Genomic DNA, 22,296 nt, shown 5'->3' on the forward strand with positions numbered 1-22,296 from the left:
ATTTTCTGAAGTATTTAACATGTAAAAAAAATACTTTGTACAAACTTAAATGCTTTAAAAGCATTCAGTATGATTAAACACATTTTAAAAATGACTAATAAGGCATAAGAAATCCGGAAAAAAAACCTTGGGACAATTAGGGAAGTATTTTTATAATAAATAAACCACCTGAAAGTATTTAATTAAAAAAATCCTGAACTCTTATAGCTGCTCCTTTCCATTAAATCCAACAGGTGAATGCCATTTGTATCTGGTGCAAAACTGTTTGCCATGTTCATGTTTATAATTACTGGAGATCTAATCAGAGTTCCTCATTTGCTGCTGAACCTCAAAATGGGGCCGATGCTGTGCAGTAGATGCAAGCTCCAGCTGAACCTAGCCTGAAGATTTCTGGTTTCTTGCATCGATATGCAGAAATCTCAGGATTGTCATCAACTCTGCAGGGAAATGAAGGTAAGTACCACATTTTTGTCATGATTACTGCATAAAATCTGCGCAGTGTAATCTTCAAGTATTGAGTTTACTTTATGAAGAATGCATGCATCAAATACATGAATTCAATTCCAAACAAGAGAAATGATCTGCAGATGCTGAAAATCCAAGCAACACATACAAAATACTGGAGGAACTGCTGAGTACCTCCATGAATTCAATTCACTGATTTTTAACTTTGCTTTTCGAAGACTATTTTAATATCACATGATGGAAAAGTTTAAATAATAAAATCTGGTACATTTCAAGGAAACCAAATGAAGAGAACGTTAAGGTGAGCACGATGACTCTGTAACATGACTTCTCTTCTGTCAGTTTTTATTTTTGACCAAAGGAAATATCTAGGACTCCATACACACAGCTCCATGATAGTTTGGATGGGACTAGTAACACAGTGTGAGAGAAGCTATTCATCAGTAATTAGGAACTATAACTCTGTGGCAGTGTTGGTTTTCTATGCCAGTCAATTCAGTAATATATGCAAGTATTTAAATGAAAATGCTGGAAATAATTGGCATTTAAAATAGAAAGAATATAATTTTGGTGAACCAAACTAGAAATCGGATTCCTTTTGTCTTAATTTGAAAGAGTAAATAAGGAATATCCATAACATCCTTCAACAAAGAAGACTCTGTGTAATCCCATTTACATCACTTAATTTGTAGATGAAAGTCAAAATGTTTTTCTTCCCCTGTGCTGACTGGATGTGGATTATTTACTGTCTGAAATCAATGATTCAGCATGAATAGCTAATCGAGGGAATATTTTGAATTGTGGTGGAATTATAAAAATAAATAAAACTCATTTTGATTAATTAAGGCATCTATATGCAAGTCATTAAAAAGGTTACTACCAATCTGTCAATGTAATTTCAATAATTAACTTGAGTTAATGTGTTTTTATTCAGTCTTCCCTGTTGACACAAGATTAACTGATTTTTGAAAACTAATAACACTTGTGGGTAATTGCTTTATCCCTTTTCCAGTTCATGTAACATTTCTAAAAGGTACCATTGGCATTTTCTACCATTTTTATCCTGTAGCTTCCAGTATGTGACTTTAATTAACAGAGGTTACATGAAATACAAATGGCCCATAACCTAAGAACCCTCCTCAGTGGATAAGCTATAATTATGTATAAATGGAAGTTTTTCTAGTAATTTTTTTGTTATATATGGGACAGAAACATGCCAAGATTTCCAGATAATTTCAGTATGCTGCAAGCAATGTGGCTCGCAAGCAATCATTTAAACTAGCGGGATTATTATTACTTAGCACAGAGCAGGTAGATAATAATTGGTATGTGGAGCAAATGGCATGACTTAGTTGAAGGCTTCGACTATTGTGGGAAGTTGTAGCTGGCTAAAAGCTGCCACTTGAAGGATCAGATTAGATTTACATTTAATACTTAGAAGATTTTTATTGCAACTTTATAAGAAGATTTGATATTACCCACAGAAGAATGTTAACTTGTACATGTGATTATCTTTGTTTGTTTATTGGCTGCTAGACTTGGAGTTAGAGCACTTCTGCCTCCGATTCTGTTGTTTGTAAAGTCAAGTTACACTCCCAGACATGCAATCCAGGCTGATGCTTCGGTGGGTCACTGAAGTACCAAATTTCAGGAGAAATATTAGATCAAGATTTTGGCTGTTCACTTTGGATGTAAATGATCACATAGCAATGTTTGAAGAGCAGTAGGTAAATTCTTCTGGAATCATGGCCAATATTTACCTCTTAATTATCATCAAAACATATATTGTGTGGTCACATGTCTTATTCTGTTCTTCCATTTTACATATTTTGCAAGTAGAAAGTATTATAAACAATTGTTTCAGTTAAATACATTAGGCAGACTGGAAATAAAGCTGTTAACTTGCAATCTGCGGAATCTGTGATACAACTGAGATGGCATCTAACTTGATAGTCCAATTCCAAGTGCAAAAATTCCTGTTGGGTTGTTCCTTAAATTATCTCATTAGGAAATATGCAAATATGATCTTTTTGTCAGAAGTGCTTCTCAATGTAATTTGATGTCCTTTAAAGTAGTGAAACTGCTGATTACTCACAGTGAAACAAGCATGAAATATGCGCAATTTACCAGTAATTATCAATTATGATAGAGCACAATGCTGAGGATTCTGAAAATCTGAAGCAAAAAAAATTGAAAATTTGGTTGAACACAGCAGGAAAAGATGGATCAGCAAGTGAGAGAAATAACATTTCAGATTTTTTTTTCAGTAAATTGTTAAATTACCAAAGTTAGAACAGAATAAATAGATAATAATGGCCATGTGGAGCAATTTGCATGATTTAGTTGAAAGCTTCAACTATTGAGGGGTGTTGTACCTGGCTGATTACATTTACCTAAAGTTAAATGACGTAAGCAGACAAGATTGGTTCCATAACCAATTTTCTTTACACTGGTGTATTTGCATGCCGTGGCTTATCATGTGGAAAAGTCAAGGACATTATTTTCAACAGGTATTGGTTTCTTGCACTTTTTCTGTATTACCAGCAGAATTGTGAAATCAAAGTTAAATGAAGCCCACTGTATTCTTTAAGCAGCCAACAGAAGGAGGCGATACTATTTCAGGATAATGTCAGATTCCAGATAGATGAGTTCCACATATTACATTACAAAGCATGCAGAGACTCCATTTTTAGCATAGCTATATTTTGAAAAGGACAGTTGATAAATTCTGTGTAAATTACATTAAGGACTTTTGAGCTGTTTTATTTTTGCTTCATACGTAAATTGTTTTTTTTATTTACTGTTCTCAGCACATTTTTTAAGAGTGATCAGAAATGTATGAGTATTTATGTTTCTAAAAGCGTACTGACTAATGATACATATAGCACAATGATACAGACTCACTGGAGACATCCTCCACATTCATTATAACTTCAAGATAAGTTTAATCTCTTTCTTTACTTAATCAAGCGAAAAGCAACAGTAATGAAACTGGGCAGCACAGTAGCATAGGGGATCGTGTAAGTGCTTTACAGCTCCAGTGATCACTGATCTGGGTGTGATTCCTGCCACTGTTCTGTAAGGATTTGTACATTCTCTCCATGACCGTGTGGGTTCCTACCAGGTGTGTTGGTTTCCTCCCACATTTCAAAGATATACGGGTTAGGGTTAGGTTTAGTGAGCTGTGGGCATGCTATGTTGGTGCTGGAAATGTGTTAACACTTAAGAGATGCGCCAACCACAATCCATGCTGTTCTGATTTGATGCATATGACTTGGGAGTCCTTGTGCATGATTCCCTAAAGATTAATTTGCAGGTTGAGTCGGTGGTGAGGAAGGCAAATGTGATGATAGCACTCATTTCGAGAGGACTAGAATATAAAAGCAAGGATGTAATGTTGAGGTTTTATAAAGCACTGGTGAGCCCTTACTGGGAGTATTGTCAGCAGTTTTGGGCCCCATATCTAAGAAAGAATATGCTGACATTGGAGAGGGTTCAAAGGAGTTTCACGAAAATGATTCTGGGATAGAAGGGCTTATCATAGGAGCATTTGATGTTTTTCATAAGGGAAGAGACAAGTGAGTAAAAACGGCAGTAAATGGAGTAATTTACGCGTTCAAAAAAGTGAGTACAGGGTGATAATAATCGGGGAAAAAAGCATAAACGTCTGGCTACGTCGAAAGAATTGAAACGTTTGATTCTACAAATATGTATACTGAGTTATTTCAACAATATTTTCAAGCAAACAAAATAACCAATGAGAAATGAGTACCAATTTTGCTCCGTGCATTGGGTTTAAAAGCATACAATTTGCTTCGAAGTTTGACTGCACCAACCAAACCATCCACAATCAGCTTTGGTGATATTGTCAAAGTAATGTAGGGACATTCAGAACTGAAGCCATTGTAGATTGCAGAACACTTTGGGTTTCATAAGTGGAATTAAAGAGAAGGGGAGTTAATTTTTCAGCATACGTGGCTGAATTGAGGAGATTGAGCTTTGTCAGTTCAGTAATTGTCTTAATGAGACACTGAGAAATTGTTTAGTTTGTGGAATCTTACAAGAAAGCATTCAAAAATGGCTCCTAACTGAAGCACAACTTACATTTAAAAGAGCAGTTAAAATCACTGTTTCAATGGAAACTGCAGACAGGTGCAATTGAGTTGCAGTCAAAAATTAAAAGGAGCGTGAACAAAATTGTAGCACCTAAACAGAAACTGGCCTTGCTGAACAAATTGTGTTACCCTTGTAGCATGGGCTCACATACATCAGATGAATGCAGGTTCAAATGTGAAACTCATAGGAAATGCAACAAAGTAGGACACATACAAAGAGCATGTTGGGAAGACAAAAATAAACTGCACAGGGAAGAGAAAAAGCAAAAGAGTCAAGTTGCAGTTCCAAAAAGAGCACTAATCTGCATACTGTTGATGAAAAATCTGATGATGAGCGTGATACAAGACTGGGTGCCCTTGAGATTTTCAATATGAAAACTAATAATAGACAAGCAATATGGCTTATGCCTGAAGTGAACCACAAATTAATTAAAATGGAATTGGATACTAGTTTAGCCGTTTCAGTCATCCCACAAAATGAGTTTGAATGGCATTTCAAAGATACTAAATGGAAGCCTGCAGATATCCAGCTAAGAATTTATATTGGAGAAATGATAATTCCTGTTGGAGTGACATTTGTGACAGTGAAATACAACAACCAACAAGCCACATTGAGTTTGTATGTGGTAAAAACAGGAGGGCCAGCATTGTGAAGACATGATTAGCTGAAACAACTACAACTTGATTGGAGATCCATCCAGAATTTGCATACCACATCTCCTACTGTGAAGCCACCTGAAAGCAAATTAACAAAGATACTGCATGACTACACAACTGTCTCCATGCTGAACACCGTGAATTGTGGCACAACAGAGGACAAACGGGTGTTGGTGCCAATCTCAGTGCCTCTGGTTGGAAAACATATTGGACCAAGGAAGGACCATGCTGCTCAGAGGAATCATGAACGTGACAAAAGCACTGGTCTGACTACAAGAGTTTTCGCACGCAAAATCTCCGAGAAAGCGTCTGATTTGTTAATCAGGCAGTTACTTGCAAAATGTGGCTTGTTTTTAAGCTGGAAGAGAGTTCAGGGAGCTTCAGGAAAGTTGCAAGCATTCAGCTTTTGTGAGTATAAAGAGCCAGAATCTACTCTGCATGCATTAGGTTATTGCATGAGCTTCAAGTGGGAGGCAAAAGCTGCTTGTAAAAGTAGATGCAAAGACCACACTCCAGCTGGATGAATGGAAGGCCAAAAAGAAAGGAGTCAATAGAGATACAAAAACAGGATTCGTCAGATGATCTTGTGGTTGAGGAAGTCAAGAGGAGAGATCATATTATATAGGGAGCAACAGAAGATTACTCAGAGAATACTCCTGTGAACTAAATGGACTTTCCCGAGATCAAGTAGCTCAAACTAGAAGAAGGAAGTTCTACCGCTGTCAGAACCACTTCCTGCAGTCTCAGAGACAACTCCTACAACCACCACGGAGGAGGCCCCAGAACCTGAGATTGTTTCACAGCCACTAGTCTCACTTGTCAAGCAGGGCGATTCTCACTTCCCCATCCCTTGTCAGGAAAGACGTTATCCCACAAGAGTAAGGAAGCTTTCTCAGCAATTAAACCTTTAGGCCTGAATGGGACAATTAAAGTTTACTATGCTGAGGATGTCTGTATAATAGTTGTATTATATTATATAATGTGTGTATAGTTGAGATGCATTCAACAGTGTTGGAGTTTATAGCTAAGCAAGAAGGAGTGCTGTGTTTAATATTTCAGTAATATGAGTGATGTGTGTGTGTATATTGATTAAGGATTCTTGTCATTTAACTAATTCAGTACGAGTTCTATGTATAGATGAATTGCATACGTTATCACGCTACCATGTGATGCATGCACACTTCGCTTAAAGTAATATCGAAGTTAGACCCGCATTTTGGACTCCTACGTCTTCCTTTGAATTAGTTTAATATTTTGAAGTTACAAAACAAAACACATCCCTTTATGCACCCTCATCATACTTTACTGAACTGCAAGCTGAGCATCATCTCTTAAAGATACAGAACCTATGGCAACCAAGCAGCTGTGTTATCCACTATAATTGTTATGGAGGATGCAGGCAGCGAGGAAGAGGGCTCCTAGGCTCACTGAGAGGGACAAACAAGTTTCATACACTGAGGTGCAAGTCAGGTGAAACCTCATGCTAATGCCGGCTGCATGTAGTTGCTCTTGCAGCAATGGCTTGAGGCAGAAAAGCTGCATGGGGAACAGAAAAGAGGAGAACAAGAAGCTTTCATCATACCCTACAGAAGCCATAGACTTGGATGGTACGTAAACATGTAGACAATGGCTCACAATTACTGTCCATTCAGAGTGGTGTCCTGAGCTCTGTACCTCAGCGGTGAGTTGCCACACTGCTCTCCCTGGTCTGCGCACTGTACGGCAGGAGATTCTTGAGACAAGGGCAGCAGTGGAGGGTAAAGATTCACAACCCAGCATTAAGGCTCCCAGTACAGTAGCACTGTCAGTAATATATCTCTCTTTATATAATGCTAGAATTACACCATTTATTGCTGATTTCATTAGCACACTTGATTCTGGGAACACATCCTGAGGGTTAAGTGAGATGCCAATGGAGTTTGGAGCTTCCATCTCCAATTCACATTGGTAAGTGTGGAAAAAGTGTGCGTAGAATCTCTTTCTCTCAGTGGAAAAAGAATTTCTGGGATTCTCTACCCCAGAGGGTGATGTGGGCAGAGAATTGGGTATAGTTAAGGAGAATATAGTTAATATTCCTCCAAGAGGACTATAACCTTGCCACTGGCTTTGGAGGCTCACATGCCTCAATGATCTGGACAGCTACGTTGGTTGGAGTCAGGGCTTTACACTTTGGCTCTTGGTAGGGTCACCCATGCCAAACAGGTGAAAGGGTAGAGGACAAACTAAGAGAGGTACACTGGTTCTCCAGGTTCGGAGGTTCAGCTCAGGGCTAACAACCCTGACTAGTAAAGCAAAATTGTTATGGAAACATCAATAAAGAATCCTTCTACGTCTGAGTATGACGGTATTACTGAGTCTCTACCTGGGACTTGCATACGTGACAATAGTGAAAACCGAAAGGAAGCTAATGACATGATGAAGGAAGCTCTGAACATGGCCAGAGATGGAGGACCTTTGTTGCTGCCCAAATAAGTAAGATAAATATTTGAGAGATTGAGTAATTGACAGCAATTGGAAACTGACTTGCATGGATTGGCCATAATCATACTGAACTGCGGGTAAGCTGGAGGAGCCTGTTGGCCTACTCTTGCTCACTTCTTGTACATGAATAATGATATCATTGGGTGCACATGTAGCAACGGTCAGATTTATGAACATGGATTGTGCACAGAAGTACTTGGTCCAACTTCATAATTGGCTTGGCTTAGTCACAAAATATCAGCTCCTGTTTTCTGTTCAGGATAAAATCAGCTTTTGCCTGATTATCACCTTAAACAAATGAGGTACTCTCCAATCCAATTTTTAAAGAAGAAACTAATTGTCTTGATAGATTATATCAATTAGAAAAACATGCCCCAATCTGAAATTGTCAGATTAAGTGATTTGAGCAAAGTTTTCAAATTAGCAAGGAAATAATAGGATAAATAGATAGGAATGTTTTCTGCTGATTTAGGGATCTCAGGGCCAAGCAGTTAGTCTACAATCTGACTTTTTAGACGTTCAAAAATTGGCAAAAATTCGGAATTCTCTGTTCCAAATAGCAATTGTTACATTTCTAGCTCCATTGTTCACTTTAAATTGGTAGTTTTATTTTTCAAGGAAGCTGCTGGGCACGCACCTCAATAGAAAAGAGATAAACTAAGATCAAGAAACTGTCCCAGAGCAGAAAGAGGGAACAATAAAGGGAATAAATTTTATGAACATCAGGAGCAGGCACCAATGGTAACTGAATCTTTCAATTACAAAAGAATGGACTTGAATAATCCAAAACAAGAATAAAAATGGATAGCCACTTGTGATATTCCGGGTCCAGGGTCTAGAAACAAAAACTTTTTGTTTCTGAACTGAATTCCTTCGATCAATGTTCAGAGGGTAACCCCAGCCATCGTGATTTACAAGATACCCTTTGATTTTTAGAGAACACAGTTCCATAGGGCACGTGAGCTATGAGATGACTTGTTCGGAAACTGAGCGCAGTCGAACGTTGTGGAGGCGAGTTAATGCAGCAAGTGTGTAACAAAGGGTGTGTGGACCACACTTCCCCAAAACAGGCAGATGAAGAGTGAAGCACTGGTTACTGTACCTGAACTGGGTGGGGGCGAGGGGGTGAACCATGTGGACAATTGTTTTCTTCCTTGTGCATTCATTGTAAATCCATGGAACGATGTTTGCCTTGTTAATATTGGTGATCTATATAAAAATGATCTGTAAGTCCAAAAAGAAAACCCGATATTGTGACCAGTTAATATTAAAAAGTTTGATTATACTCCAGTCTCATTGATTCTTTTCCTAATCACACACCTACCAGTTTAAAATAGTACATCTATCTATCCAAACAAATTCCATTTCACCTACTCTAAGGAAAATAATTAGATTTTTATTCTGTTAAGGGCTGGTCATTTGTGAAATAACCAGCTTAACTTAAGTTTTATATTTTTAACCAGGCAAGTGGAATGCCATAAACATTAAATATATTTGGATTTACCCATTACTTCTTGATCCCTTCAGTTCTTGGTCACAGAAGCATGGCTGGGGACTCGAAGAGTTGTCAATTGATTCCACTTTCCCGCCCTTTCCTAAAAGGTTGGTCACTGTTGTTTTGGAAGCGGCCGTTCAATTTGCTTCAAAGCAGGATTATTTTTATTTTATTATGTGATGAAACAATGGAAAATGTAATGACATTGTTTCATTGTTGTTAATTGGGGCTTTGTGTTGGACGAGGAGTGTGACTGGTATCTCTACAAAGTGACTGAAGTTTGAAAATGAAATTGTAGATGGTAGAAATCTGAAATTTTAAAAAAATACTGGAAACACTCAGCATGTAGGGCAGCATCTGTGGAAAGAGAAACTGTTGATCTCTCAGCTTGGGCACCCTTCACCTGACAAGACTGTCAATAATTTCTCTTGCCATAGATAGTGCCCGATCTGCTGAGTGTTTCCTACATTTTCTGTATTTATTCTATGAAGTAAGTAATGGATTTTCACATCATTTTGATTGATTGCTGAGTGTCCTCTGTATTCTTGTTTGATATTTCTTTTGATCACTTTAATGAAATCTAACTAGCAAAGCAAGCTTTTAATTTTACCCAGATCTGAAATAAAAATAGAAATTGTTGGTAATGCTCAGTTTGATTAATATTGTTGGAAAGAGAAACAGAATTGATATTTCAGGGCAATGATCTTCCATTTAATCTAAAATATTTGAATAAATATTCAAAATACAACACATTAGTCCTCGTTGCCACCACTTCAAATGAGGGAAGCTGAGAACTCATCCTTGTTCAGCTCTTCCCCAATTCTCTGGTTACAGCTTGTGGCAAGAAGACTCTGCAGTAGTTCCTCAACTCTGTAGTAGTTAAATACAAATATCATGCAAGTATTTCATGTAAAACAGGAAATATTGAAGCTGAACTGCCCGTGACCTCCTGGACTTTCCATCAATCCATTCATTGCAGCTCTGCCACATTACCGAGACAGGCAAACAATGGGCTGGTGAGGAGGGTGGCCAGACACCCTGCAGGATGAAAAACAAGACCTGTCAAAGGGTGGATGAACCCTCTCGTAGGGTCAACGGCCATCTAGCAAACACGTGCCGTTAAGCGCGGAAAGGGCATCCCTTACATCGAAGCTTGGTCTGGCCATTCACTGCAACAGAACATCCCCCAGCCGTCTTGGACCCCACCATGCCACTGGATCCAGGAGGGGATGTCAAGAGGGTGGGTCTGGACCTGTGCAACCCCCTACTCACCTAAAATCCATTCATGCACACACTGTTCCTTTCTGAGGAGTGGGGTGTAAATCCCACTAACTAACTGACTGAAAGGAACCATCATCATCCTATGGGATGGATAGCCAGACAGGGAGAGAATTCACCTGCAGGAAATAATATACTATCAAGACACAACTAACCTCCGACAGGCAAGTAGAATTCTCATGTTGGCAATGGTAAGCTGATGTGCTTTAGGGAAGGATGCTAAAATCTTTGGGATTCAGTCTATGCAGCCTTTCATTCAGATAACCTAAACATCATTGCACTTTGACTCTTGAAGGTATCTTTCATGAGATTCTGAAATACTGATAGATTGAAATGTACTTCCTGTCCTTCAGAAAGGCTATGTTTCATGCTGGTAGAGATCTTTGCCTTGTTACAGTATATTCCTGCTCATTGTATTATGCATCAACTTTAAAAGCAGCCATTGTTTGTAGACTTGGGCATAGGGTTAGTTATAGAAACAGACTGAGCCACATTATTTTGTCCAGTTTAGTCATTTATTGTACAGCCATCAGCTACTGGTTTGCTTTTAGATGGTATTTTATTATTATCAGGGGTTATCTATAATGACAGTGCATTGAGTCATATTAGGAGAGGTGTAGCAATCATGCATTTAACATGTACTCAGTAGATCCTGCATAAATATTAAAATTAATTTTTAAAATTTGTGTTAAGTTTGTATTTCATTGTAATAAGTATTGTTTAATCTGAAACTAAATAAACACTGAGGAGATGTCCGTGGGTATGTGGGAAGCTACTTTGGATTAAGGATGTTGACAATGGTGATCTTCATTACACTGATAGATGCAATAGAGATTTACTGTACTTTACAGGTCAACTAAAGTAATTCCCTTGTGTTGCTTATTGATGCACTACAGTCTGTCCACCATGTTCTTGCACAATAAATTTTTGCCTGTATGAGTCATTTATTATTTCTACTAATCCTATTACCTCTGAGTTTAATAGCCAGGAACAGTAAATTGTCTCTTGCATGAGTTTGTTCTGAATTAATGTCACGAGGTCTTGTTACATTTTTTTTTCCTGAGCATTCTCATCTCAGAAATGTGTTATCTTCTCAAAAAAGACTGATATTCTGGAAGCTATACGTCCACTGCAGTTTTCCCTTAGTGTGACGCATTACATGCAAACTCATGGAAATGAACCATTCAGCCTAATCAGTCAATGTCATCCCTGACACACATAACCAAATAGTGAGGTGATGTAATTTGGAAGCGCTAATGAGGCTAGGGCATACAGCATGAATGGAAGGGTCTTGGGGAATATTGAGGATCAGGGGGGCCTTGGAGAAAGGTGACAGTGGCAACATGGAAATAATGTGATTAAGAAGGCAGATAGGATACCTGCCTTCATTTGCTGGAGTATTGAATGCAAAAGCAGGGAAATTATGCTCCAGCTTCATAAAACCTGCAGATTTTCTCTTGTTTGTGAATGGAGAAGATGCTCTCTGTTTGCTATAAAGGTACAGTTAAGCTAACCCAAGCATAGCTTGTTACAAGAATCACTCCTTGCAATAATGATCAGAGAGATCTGTATTTACCGACAAGTACCTTTATTGTCTAAGTTAACAATTACGTGTATTCATACTCTAAATGCCTTGTGTAAGTTTTCCCGACCTTCCATGAACAGTCAAAGAACAGAAAACATAATAGCAGCTAAAAAGGAGTTTCTGCTGCTGGTCGCATGTTCCTCGTAGTCCTGTTTTGAACCTCCATGTGTCTATGGGGTACCTTACATCCGCAAAAGTCATTCTCCTGCAAAGTTACCCCCGCCAGCTCACTTGAAGTGTCTGCTTTTATATTCATTTCTTACCAATTCAAATATTGCATTCCAGTGTCATTGGCTGTAGGTCATCTGATTGACCTTTAACACCTTTTTATTGGCTCTGCTCCAGGCCAGCACCCATTTATTGCCCTCTTCCCAGCAAGTGACAATCGGTAATTTATGGCTCTTTGTTCACAATCAGCTTGAATCACACAGAGCACCGTTCACAAACCTGCATGTTATATCCAACCAAAGAACACCTCACAAATAACTTCTTATATGTTCCCCAGTTTAGCAGATTACCTGAAGTATTATTGTATCTTCTTTAAAACACTGATCAAGTCAAGCAACTAACATACAAAATGGAGGATGTAAAACAATTCCACAAAATGGCAACCTTCATCTACAAACACATGGCAAGAACAAAGACAATTGGTCTGTCTGCTTCCGCTGTCCTTTATTCATTTGAATTCACTGATTTGCAGACTGTAGTTCTTTCTGACCAACAAGCTTTAACAAAAGGTGACTTTATGGAGAAAGCTTCTCAAAGAAAATGAATATTATCAACTTTAATCCCAGTGCCAGTTGGTTTTTACAGTTTAAATTGAGATAATCTCATCCATAAACAACTTTATTGGTGATCTAGCTGTCTAGTGTAGGGGTATTCAAGAGTTCATGAATTTAATCTCACTAATACCTTTCATGCAGACAAATCTGGCCTCTTTGACAAATACAAATGAGATGAAACCTGCCCTGCAAAAGGCAAAGCCATATTTGCTGGTAAGCAATCAAAAGATCAGGTGTCACATCTAATTGCTGCAAACATGTCTGGAACTGAAAAACAGCTTGGTATTAGCAGTTTCAAAAAGCCAAGATGCTTTAACCAAATTGACTATTTGGCAGTCAGCTACATAGCAAACCAAAAGGCCTTGGTTAAAGCCCTATTGCTTGTGGATAATTGTTCACCTTATCTGAGTGTCCTCATACGAGTTAAATTTTAGCAATGGATTTTCCCCATGTAATGTCACAGAGAATGATGTTGATGCTATACTTCTCCCAAAATTAGTATCAGGGAAAGAAAGCTCTGCAGATACCACAGATGCTGCTGAATGTTGTGCTGCACCAATGGATAAAGATGGTATTGTGGAAGCAGCGGCATCTGAGGGGTAGTTGACGAAGATGATTTGCATGCAAGCTTATGCCAAATGTCTAGGTTTTACTTGTGTTGGGTGTTCAATAGTCAGGGGCGGCGCTAAGGTGGTGCTAGCTGGTGCTATAGCCCCAGCAGAAATTGCAATAGCACTAGCGTAGCACCACCAAGAAATTAACTGAAATTTCACATACAAATTGCAGCTGCTTTGCTTTTCCTGTATAGTTTTGAATACAGCTTGTTTCTCCAGTTGATCTAGTGAAACAGCGCCCCCAATTACCATAGCGCCCACGCAGCAATAAAGTTATAAACTCTGTTAGATCCACTCTACACTTCTTATTCATTCATTGTCAATGTCTTGCCGTCGCTGTCCTCAGATCAGTTAAGCTGATCTAAGATCACTTAAGGTGGTGCTGTCACTCACACTCACTCACGTGAGGGATTGATAGTATACATCCAGGCGCAGATCCATGCTTTTGCAAGACTAACGGATGACGCACGCACACAGTACTTTTACAAGCTAGTGTGGGCCTGGCGTGTGCATTATTTTGGCCGGCGTGAAAAATGGATCGATTTTTAGTGAGAAAATGACCTCATCCACAGGAATCAGTGGTGTCTCAGCCTGAGCCTGTCTTAATTGAAAGTGACATGCAGAAAGAAGTTAGTGGGGATGAGGACAACAGCAGTTCATCGGAGGAGTGTGAGAGCGAAGTAGAGGAACAAGAAATGGAGCCGGATTTGGAAGAGAACGTGGATGAAGCTGCTCTTAGTGCTAGTGGGAATACTGTTAGCGATGTTAGCCAGCAGCCTGAGGAAGGACCCCGTCGGCCAGCATTGAAAAAGTACCCTTCGCTGCTCGCAACAGTTTGGCAATCAGCAAAGGAGTTTTATTCGTGGCTGGTTTGACTGGCTGGAATATTCGATCACGAAAGATACTACGTTCTGCTTCGCATGCAGGCATTTCCTGTGTGGAGGACATGGGTTGCATTCTGAGTTTACCTTCACTGTCACCGGTTACCGCAACTGGCAGAAAGCTACAACAGCTTTCAAAACCCACCATGTAGGTGCAGCTCATAAGTTTGCTGTGGAGACATAGGCCGAATTCAGATTGAGAAAACAAGACGGTTCAAGATTGGGAAATATGCTTGACAAAGGACATGCAAAGAATGTCCAAGACAATTGTGAGTATATGAGAGCAGTGGTTGAGTCTCTAGCAAGGACAGACTGTGAATGACACAGTGGAAATTCTAGCTCCAATGAGACCCTACCACGATGCATTTATAGATTTATACAAACTAATCTGCATATCACTGACTCTACCTGTGACATCTGCCTTATGCAAACGGGGTTTCTCTTGCCTCAGACCCATCAAAAACTACCTAAGGAATATCAGCGGTGATGCTCGGAACAACAACTTGTTCCTGTTGGCCATAAACAGTCGGAGGACCAAAGCACTTGACATCCAGAAAATCATTGATGCTTTCACCACCAATCACAACAACAGATGGATTATGCTTCTCTGAAAACATCAATGGTGAGTGCAGTTGATTTTTAAAAAAATTTGGGCCAAGACTAATGCTGTTTATTATTATTTTGTGGTGGATACCCCATAGTCCTTATGTATCCTGAAAATCCTAAACTATTACATTTACTGCTATTAAGCCTACTGGTTTTGCTTAGACTTCCAAATGGTGATTCTGTTGATTTTTGTTTTAAATTTAGTAGCCGAATTAATTGAGGTATTGCACGGTCAGAGTATGATTTGTCCAACTCCTGGTAAAGCCTTGCATCAGTTGTTTGCCTTATTTGACTTTAATAACGGTGTATCTTTTGGCATTGTCTGTCTATGTAATGCGAATAGCAGTGGACATTGTGGGTTAGTGTTGTGTTTTTCAGTTGAAAAGCACGCATTTGACGCTGATTGCGGGATTGGTGTGTGATTCACGTTGTGCGCTGTGGGTCGGATGCTCTGTTGGTTTGTTTGTTTATGCTCTGTATAGCCCGGGTTGTCTCCGATGCTGTTGACACTGTCACAGTTCACTTCTATATTATGTTTATCACTTGCTGTTGCTTGTGAATCAACAGAGGCATTTATAGTAGGCACATAATGCTTGAAACTGACCTTTGAACACCACACGTTTGGCCTTGCGAATACATATTACCATACAGCACATACCTCAGCACCATCACTGAATAATTCAGCCCCACTGTAGCACCAGCAAGAAAAAACCTCTGGCACCGCCAGTGTCAATAGTTTAGACATCGTGCAATTCTTTACTCCAATTCATACAGTATTCAAGTACTTGACTAGCTTTACAATCTTAGAAAGAAGGAAAACTTATCAAGAACAAAGCAAATGATATTAACTTTGTTTTACAAGCTAAATGATTATTGTGCATAGTCAGTATCTTAAGTTTTGAATGTTTGCTTTGTACGCACATAATAAGGGAGGAAGCATGATTTCTGATGTAGGGATTATGGACTGTTTTGCAAATAATACTTTTTGTGCAAATAAGACCCTGAGACTTTTTCCCAGGGTGGAAATAGCTAATATGAGAGGGAATAATTTTAAGCTGATTATAGGAAAGTATAGTGGAGATGTCAGAGAAAAGTTTTTACATAGAGCATGGTGGGTGTCTTGAATGTGGTAGAGGCAGATATGTTAGGGACGTTTAAGAAACTCTTAGACAGGGACATGGATAAAAGAAAAATGGAAGGCTGTGAGGGGGGAGGACGGGTTAGGGTGATTTTAGAGTAGGGTTAAAAGTTGGCACAACATCATGGTCAAAGGGACTGTATTGTGCTGTAATGTTCTGTGATCTAAAATCAAGTTTTAGGATTTTTGCCATTCAATTTTTTTAATTGGCAGAGCTTGATAGTTAGGTCAACCATTATTTTTCAGCACATGGTAATACATATGACATGTGAACCACCACCATCTTGGATCGGTGATGTTGACAGGCTGTTACATTGACAAGGTTTACTTGGGCCTGAACATGTTGATGTTAATGTTTGGTAGTAATTTCTATAAACTAAGGATGACATAATTGTTCTTTATAATGAGGGTGATTCTAATCATTGGCAACTAACCGAGTAATTAGCCCATGATTAAACGTGGATTCAGAAATGTACAGTAAAACTTTAATAATTCAGCACCAATGGGACTAGTAGTAGTGTCGGCTTAGGAGATTCTCTGGACTAATGGATGATACTTTTATTAGTACCCAAACATACTTTTTTATTTCACTTATCCCACCTACCCGGCTTCACCTATCACCTTCTAGCTTGTACTCTTTTCCCTCCCCCACTTTCCTTTCTTATTCTGGCTTCTTCCCCTTCCTTTTCGGTCCTGATGAAGGGTCTTGGCCTGAAATATCGATTGTTTATTCCTCTCCATAGGTGCTGCCTGACCTGTGTGTTCCTCTGGATTTCCAGCATCTGCAGAATCTCTTATGTTTATTTCACTTTAGTGTTTATATGTTATACAGTAATATAATTTTTTGAGTGGACCTGCTGAGGTGAAATGGAGAGGGAAATATACTGTACAAGCACTCCAGCTCTAAATACAGATCTATTTCAGAATCCGAATCAGGTTTATCACTGGCATGTGTCATGAAATTTGTTAACTTAGCAGTAGCAGTTCAATGCAACACATGATAACATAGAAATAACAAATAGGTTAATCAATTACAGTAAGTATATATGTATGTATTAAATAGATTAAAATTAGTGCAAAACAGAAATAATATACACTAAAATTATATAAAACTTGTGTTCTTCACTATTGGTGCTCCAACTGCAGTATACACACACAGTGTGGAACCTGGCCTCAGCCACAGTTTTGACCATTGGTTCTGTCCACACACCCTGTTTTCACTCACATTCTGGTCTAATGAGCGAGCCAAATGCCAGACCATCAGGATTTCTGAACAATTGGATGCCAGATCTTTAGGGTTTTACATGTTCCTATTTGATTAGGTATACAACAAACTTAAGTATAACAAAAAAGAAAATCAAAATATTAATATTGCAGATGAAAGTAATGAAAGCTACTGCTCAAGTTCTGATTCAGTTCTGTATCCTCCTCGTTTTCAGCAAGATCATAAATATCTTGTGAAGGACTTGGTAAAGAAATATGAAACCAACATTTTAAAAGTAAGTCAACCACAAAGAAACTCAACTTTAAAAGGATGTAGCTCAGAAATTGCATTTTTAATGATCCTTTCTTGATAATTCAAAGGTTAATGAATGAAAAATGGATTATCCAATATACATATTGGGATTTGTGCAAAAAAGTTGTTAGACATTGAAAATGCTAACAATATCTTGGCAGATTATTGATCTTCTTTGTTCCTACTGTTTATTTAAAAACAAAGGATTTATTTGTGATGTGTAATCTCAATACTGTAGCACAGTGGCCTACAGAATAAATCGATTAATTCCAGTCAAAACAATAACTGTCATTGAACAAAATGATTCACCATTTCAGTTTATTAAAGTTCTAATGCATTACTAATACTGGTACATAGCAAGGAGGACAGATAGAGCTAAATATTTCTTTCTTGAACCTGCTGTACTGTTAACTCCGGCTGCGGTTGATTTTTACTTCAATTCCATTTGGCTTCTTTCATCCACATTCCGCATACATATACAATTCTATCTGTCTCAGTATGTTAATTCACCAATTATAACTATTGGGTATTGGGAAATGCATCATTTTAATTTATGTTGTATGAAGATATAATTTCACTCTTGAAAGCTGTATGTCTATTCTGAATCTCACAAATGTCTACATTTAATACTAATAACCAAAGGCAAATTTTCATCCCGTGCATTTTCCTGGTACTTTGGCCACTAGCTTATGGTTTCTTTAGGGAAGCAGCAAGAGAACTCTTTTTAAGGTATCCTGGAGAGCAAAGTACAAAGTCTACTGACTTCATGTTCAAATTTTATTCACACGGCAGTGAATTAGTTAAGTATACCACCCAGATGTTGCTAAATACAGCTTGCAGTGTAAATATCAAGCCAAAGGGTATTTCCCATTGGAAATGTGAGATAGCTATGGTAATTTACAGCTGCATCTATTTACTATAAGAATAAAAATATGGAACTTGATGTTCCGGTTATTCAAAATGTTCATTGCTGATAATCTATGTTTCCTTGCCTTTCTCTCTCTAGTATTTCTTTTGCCTCCTTTGCTGACACTATTTATGGGTGAAGGGTGCACAGTAGAACATAGAACAGTACCACACAGAAACAGGCCCTTCGACACACAATGCTGTGCCGAACCAATTAAATTGGTAAATAAATGGCCAACTAAACTAATCGCTTCTGCCCACACAATATCCAGATGTTCCAATTTTCTTCACAAAATTGCCTCTCGAAATGTCTCTTAAAAGTCCCTAATGTATCTGTCTGTACCACCGCCCCAGACAGCGTACTTCAGGTGCCCACCACTCTGTGTAAATAAAACAACAAACAAACAAACCAACCTGCCCCTCACATCTCCTTTAAAATGACTCCCTCTTACCTTAAATGGATGCCACCTGGTGTTATATATTTCAATCCTGGAAAAAAGATACTGTCTGTCTATTTTATCTATGCCTCTCATAATCTTATAAATCTCTATTAGATTTCCCCCTCAACCTCTGCCACTCCAGAGTAAACAGCCCAAGTTTATCTAACATGTCGTTATAGCAGATGTTGTCTAATCCTGGCAAGCCTCTTCTGCACCCTCCAAAGCCTCGACCTCCTTCCTACAATGAGGTGACCAGAACTGTATGCAATACACCAGATGCAGCTTAACTAGAGTTTTATAAAGCTGCAGCATACAGAAATGGTGTGCGGGGCCATGATTGACTCTCTTTCTTGCTGCTTGATGCACCAAGGAGGACTGGAACATTGAGGTGAATGCTAATGAGGTTGGGATGGTGGTCACTCTCCACGGGAGATCGGGCTGGCTGTTGCCCTCTACGGGAGGTTGGGTCGGCAGTCTCTCTCCGCAGGAGGCCACGTTGGGCTGTAGGGTGGGAGGCTACGTGTCAGCAGTCACTCCCCACAGAAGGACTGAGTTTGAGCTGTGGCTCTCCTTGATGCTGACAGAGAATGTTTTTGAAATGCTCAGTCATATGTGATTATTGAATGGACTGCAGTTTCCTGGTCTCTTTTAGTTTTTCTGTGTTTTCTTTCTTGTTGCAAATTGGCAGGTGGGCGCTATGTTGTCTTTTTGGGCGAGGGAAGGGTTTGGGATTCGGGGTCTAATGCTCTTGTTGGTGAGTGATCTGTTAGTTTTTTGTGTGCAAGAGAGGGGTTGGGTGTTTGATGTTATTGTCACTGATTTTTTTTTCCCGTGTGGGACGGGGTTGGGGGTTAGGAGTTTGATGGTTTAGCTGCCATGTCCAGGTGAGCGATCTGTAATTTTTTTGGCAATGAATAGGTTAGGTGGGGGGTGGTTTGGGGTTTACAAGTTTTGTTTCTTGTGCAGTGGGCGGGTGATTGATGTCATTTCTTTCAATGACTTCTATTTCATGGCTATCTGGAGAAGACAAATCTCGGAGTTGTATTCTGTGTACGTACTTTGATTATAAAATGAACCTTTGACCCTTTGAATGTAATTTCCTGACTTCAATGGCTCAACTAATAAAGGCAAGCATGCCATATGCCTTAACCACCCTATCAACCTGTGTAGCCATTTTCAGGGAGCGATGAACTTGGACCCCAAGATCCCTCTGCTCATCAACACTGTTAAGGGTCTTGCTGTCTCTTTACATTTGACCTACCAAGTGCAACACATCACGTTTGGCCTGGTTAAACTCCATCTGCCATTTTTCTGCCCATATCTGCAATTGATCTATATCCTGCTGTATTCTGTTGCCAGTCTTTTACATTAGGCACAGCACTAGCAGTCTTCATGTTATCTGCAAACCTACTAACCCACTCATTTACATTTTCATCCACATCATTTATATACAGTACATGACAAACAACAGAGGTCCCAGTACAGATCCCTGTGAAACACCACTAATCACAGACCTCCAGCTAGAATAAGTCCCCTCGACCAATATCCTCCGTCTTCTATGGGCAAGTCTGTTCTGAATCCAAAAGGCCATGGATCCCATGCATCTTAATCTTCTGGATGAGCTTTCCCCATGAAGGACCTTGTCAAACATGTTATGTTTTGTAACTCCAAAACATAAATTTAAGGAGAAGAAAAAGATGGAAGCTCCAAGAGATGAGAGTCTTGGTTTGTTCTTTACTTTAAGTGGGCATGCACGTATCATGTGGTAGCATCGTGACATATGCAATTCATGTATTTTTTACATATAACCATAATGAATTATATAAAAATGCTTAATCAAACAATATATTTACAATATTACTGAAATACTACTGAAATATTAAATACACAACAAAACATCTTACTAAAATCCATGTAGACAACATCCACAGCTCTACTTTTATCAATCACCCTCTTCAGTAGTGTGTGAGTTGTAAGTGTGATGAGTTGAAGGCTATTTGACAATTGGAATTATCATTGTCTGAGCTAGTTTGGCATACATTAGGTGTTTCCAGTCGGAATTTCTAGAGCTTTACCTGGAGTAGAAACCTTAGCTGACTTTGCCCTTAGCTTGGTGTTTTTGAGCACTACTGTAACACAAGAATCAATGCCTGATATCAATTAACTTGGAGGAGAGCTGCAATTGAGCCAAAGATCTGTTGAATTTATACACCTCAACTGACATATAGCCATAGTTGTAAAGCACAGAAACAGGCCTTTCAGCCTATCTAGTCTGTGACAAATGTCCAATGGTTAAACTCACTAAGTCTAATAACACTCGAAAACAAATATCTTCAAAAGTGTTACTGCCTCAGAAATCTTTTTTGTTTATGACAGGTGGCCTGAAGCTGAACATAAATAGCAAGTCAGACTACTTGTATCATGTAGGAATTTGGAAAAGCAAGAAATTAACGTTTATTGAATATAATGCATAATGGTTCCGATGCTTTGCTTTCAACAAAGCTAAAAACATTTTGTTTATTTTCATTTGTACTCCATGTCTGAGGTTTCTCACTTAAGTGTCCAACAATAATCTACCAGCACTGATGGATTCTAGTTGCCCTGATATAATTTCTCCATGACCGCAAGGTCCTGGTGAAACCGTTCACCGTGTTCGTCACTGACAGCGCTAAGGTTTGCAGGGAATAACAGAAAATGAATCTTTAGTGACATGTTGTACTTCATGGTTTTGTATGCTTGAAGCATTTTTGTCAACCAGCTGCATATAGTTTAATGCTCTGTAGTTGCCAAGAAAATTTTTAAAAACATCCTTGAATGCCTTCCATGTGATTTTCTCCGGTCCCACTAGAAGTTCTTCGAATTGCCTGTCACTGATGACCTGTTTAATTTGTGGACCAACAAAAATGCCTTCCTTAATCTTGGCATCAGTTATTCTGGGAAGTGTCTGTCTCAAATATAGAAATCCTTCATGGAAATTTATAGCCTTTCTAAAACCTGTCCTGCCATGCAGCATCTGCCGTACCTAAGCATGCCCAGGCAAGCCTGGACAAGATAGAAAACTTTAGCTTACACTGTGGGAGATATTTTAATTGAATTAAATTATGAATTGGAGTAACAAATATAGGTGATTTCAAAAAAAAGGTGTATGATAAGGAAATTTCAATGTGATTTTCATGATTGGCAGTCAAAAATCCATAAGATACACCCAAAAGTATTCAGGAAGCAAAATCTTTGTTTGTCCAGTGTAATCGGCAAGAAAGCATTCAATTTTGTACAATTATCAGTAGCTGATTTTCTAAGCTTGAAATTGAAGTTAAAAAGGTACCCCAGAATAACA

General features: G+C 38.8%; 1 pseudogene; it reads left to right on the forward strand.

The window, feature by feature from the left end:
• Positions 1–356: 356 nt before the first annotated feature.
• LOC140185518 (potassium-transporting ATPase alpha chain 2-like) overlaps positions 357–22,296 on the forward strand; it is a 61,525-nt pseudogene continuing 39,585 nt past the window's right edge.

Source organism: Mobula birostris, chromosome 20 (genome assembly GCF_030028105.1).
Source record: "Mobula birostris isolate sMobBir1 chromosome 20, sMobBir1.hap1, whole genome shotgun sequence".
NCBI classification, from domain to species: domain Eukaryota; kingdom Metazoa; phylum Chordata; class Chondrichthyes; order Myliobatiformes; family Myliobatidae; genus Mobula; species Mobula birostris.